Source organism: Vigna unguiculata, chromosome 7 (genome assembly GCF_037176805.1).
Source record: "Vigna unguiculata cultivar grain cowpea cultivar isolate G323 ecotype 2 chromosome 7, ASM3717680v1, whole genome shotgun sequence".
Lineage (NCBI taxonomy): Eukaryota > Viridiplantae > Streptophyta > Magnoliopsida > Fabales > Fabaceae > Vigna > Vigna unguiculata.
Genome location: NC_140798.1, coordinates 6,731,018 through 6,734,829, shown reverse-complemented (window position 1 = coordinate 6,734,829; position 3,812 = coordinate 6,731,018).

The following is a 3,812-nucleotide window of genomic DNA, read 5'->3' as shown; positions in this document are numbered from 1 at the left end:
TCATACTATTCATCAACAATTATTTTTTTCATATTTTCTCCATACATTTCACTTTAATTTTTATAAATATACTTTTATTTTGTTCATTAACTTAATAACATTACAATATCATCAATTATAAATATAATTCGAAAAATGCGTACGCGCAGGCGTGATAGCGCCTGTGTTTACACTAGTATATATAGTATATAAATATTATATATATATATATATATATATATATATATATAAAGCTATATTGAATAAAAAAGTTATCATTTTTTTAAATTAAATTTGATTATAGTACATTATAATATTTATTGTTGCTTTTACAAATTTAGAAAAAAAATATAATTTTATTATTAAGAGATAATTACTCTTAAAATTAATTTTAATTATTATGTAAAAATATTTTAACAAAAAAATTTAGCCAATAATATGGTAAGGGTATGTGAAGATATTTTAACATAATAATTTTTGGTGGTAGGTTTTTTAGTATACAACACAATTATATAGAACTATTCTAATTAAACTTGTCTTTTATAATTGTGTTTTTAATGAAAATGGTATCCATTTATCTAACACTTATTTTTTAAATTGAAAACACACGCATGCATGTCGGCATGTGTGTGATCAAATGTCAAATATAATAAAATAGTACTTTAATAACTTTTCACCGAAATTAAGTTTTCCCAACAATTGAATGAGGCATATTAAATATATCATCGTGATTATTCATAAAAATTTAAATAATATAAGGGTTAGCTTCACTACAAAAAATCTCAATGTAATTATTTATTTCTATTTCAAAAAAACATATTGAGTATCGAAACAAAATACAATGAAATTTAATCTAAATTATTTCTTAAATTAAATTCATTCGATTATATTAGTATATATAATCCAAAGTTTTATAAAAATGTGTCATCCCATCTAAATAGAATAAATCTACTTAATAAAACATCACATAATTATAATATTAAAAGGGCAACCCAGATTAGAAAGATTCACAGTACAGTCATCCATAACATACCTAGAAAAGATAACCAAGCACATCAAGATATTTACAAAAACATAATTTGAAAGTTTGACAGTTTAGCAAAAGACTGCTCCTAAAGCAAGGGATTACAAAGGCATCGGGCCTTAGGACTGCTCATGAGAGCCACAACTAAAGTTTACAAACTAGGCAACCACATCACCACCATTAGATCTATCTTCAGGAATTCCTCCATCTACTCACACCAATAAGGTGATCATCGTAAGAGAGAAAGCAAAGCAAGGAACAAACACAAATGAAAGGGTAATCTAGTGAAAAATATTTTTAACATGGCATGTAGCACGCAATATTAGACAAATCATCAAACAGGCAACACAATATGACTCAATTATCAGGATACATATAGTAAGACTGTATTCACTAGATGCTTGCACTTGTGGTGGCTTCTATTGCTCTGCAGAGTCATTGCCAATAGGTTTCACCCTACCACACACAAGGTTAACCTTCAAACGTCTAAGGTCATTATCTTGCCAAAGACTAGGGTCTCCCGCTACTTTCACCACTTGAATCAATCTACTCTACGTGAGACTAACTGATTATTTAGAGTTTCGAGATGCAGTCCTTACTTGAATCCTTATCTTAATTATATACACTACACACCACCATGAAATCTCATCAAGAGATTCATGGAATTACGTCTATGTCCTTCCACATCCATGTTTCTCACACCAAAACCACATGTTATCCCATACATCCAAATAGCATGCCAATATTCAACCAACTAGCCATGATTCATGATTTAATTCATACCAAGCATACCAATTTCAGTTCATACCAATCAAATAACATATGCATATTCACATACTTCATGCATTTTCAAGATAAACAACCACCACAACTTAATCAGGAAAATAAAACACAAGTCTGCCCTGTTCTCGCTTAGGCTAGAAGCCTTCGCCCAAGCGATAAAGATTGTCTCGCTTAAGCTAGGTTGTCTCGCCTAAGCGAGCACGTTAATAGTGGCACTTTGCGAGATCGCTCTTCGTCCAAAACAAAAGTCCCTCGCCTGGGCTACGATCCAAACAGAAAGCACACAGATTTCCCACGAGTTCTCACTTAGGCGAGACACTCTTGTCTGAGCGAGATGATTTGTCGCCCAAAACAAGGGCTCTCCACCTGAGCGAGAGCTCGAGCAGAACCAGGGCGAGCTTCTACTATTCTCTCCTAGGCGAGACGAGCTCGCTTGGACGAGAATATAAGTTCTCGCACTGTTTCACGCGTGCAGAGCAAAAACATAACTCAAAGCAACATCCAAAATACAAGCAAGCCATTTCCACACGATCAATATCATTCAAACTTCAAAAACATAGAACAGGCCGAAAACAGGCAGAAATAACTTTAAAACGTTAAACCCTAGCTTCCCTTACCTGCTTAGATGCTAGCAAACGCAAACAGGTACTTAACCAAGGAGCACCACAGCTCCAAGAACTAGAATAGTGAGCTGAAACGTGGAAACCAAAACAAAACAAGGGTATGAGGTTAAACCCTAACCACCAAACCAATGTATACCCAAACGGTAAAAAGGGAAAGAACAAATAAGAAAGTCCTAAGGTTCACTTACTTGGAGGCAGAATGAACTTAGTTATCTCGAAGATGGAGGATTTCTATGTCCTAGCAGAGCTATCTAGTTCCAACAGTGAGAGTGAGGAGAACAATTCTCTGAAAGGAAAAGCAAAATGAGAAACAAAGGGGTTGAGTGAGAGTTCTGGAAGTCCCCTAATGGACTGACTTTGGACCCACGAAAAGGTCAGATCCAAACACATTTAAGCTGAAAAAAAAATGGGGCTTACATCAATCATTATTTTAACTCAATCTAATTTTACTTTAAAATGCGTCGGTAGATAATATTTATAAATTATCTCAACTTTTAAATTGCATTAAACTTTTAGAGAAAGGAGTATCTATAAACATAGTTTAGTGTATTAATTATATAAAAATTAAAATGCATAGTAACAATATCTCACCCTCTCTTCACACACATGCGTGTTTCATGTGGCACGATCACTCATAGGATTTACTTTATAGTCAAATTTGTGCTGTGTTTTGAGGTTTGTAATCGCATTTTGTTTTGTTACCTTCGTTCCTCACAAGTCAAATAACAGCTACCACTTCACACGTGAAACTTGTTTCAATGATCTTGTCTCCTTCTTTGTTCCAATTGTTTATTCTTCCGTGTTTCTTTTCAAGTTCAATGTTATTTCATCTCTTCACGAGACAAAAAAAGAAAGAAAAAAAATGAGTAGGTTACACACCCGAGTAGTTTTCAATTATTCATTGATAGGGACACAAGAAAAAGATAAAATATGATTAAATGAAAGTCTAGAACACAAGGTAAAAAAAATATTTTTATATATATGAGAGTTGGTGCATCATTATGTGGAACATGTTTAATCCTTGTGTTTGTCTGGAGGGTAAGATCCATTTCATCTTGGATTCACTTCTGAAATTTAATACGAGGAATAGTTCTCTCAACTTCTGAAAACATAAGCAAGCTAATGAGTAGATGTTAGGGATGAAGGTTTACTTTTTGTCTTTTTAATTAATTAGTGTGAATTGTACATAAAACTTAAACCTGTTTTTGATTTATATTCAATATAAAATTCTAACTAAACTAAAGTAAAATACTTCAGTTTACATTTTCAATTTTTTATTAAATATTTACATAATGATTACAAAACATTCCTTTATAAAAAATATTATTAAATATATATTAATAAAAAAGAAAAAAAATTATTGAATATATCTTACATATTATAATTATATATAATATATGAAA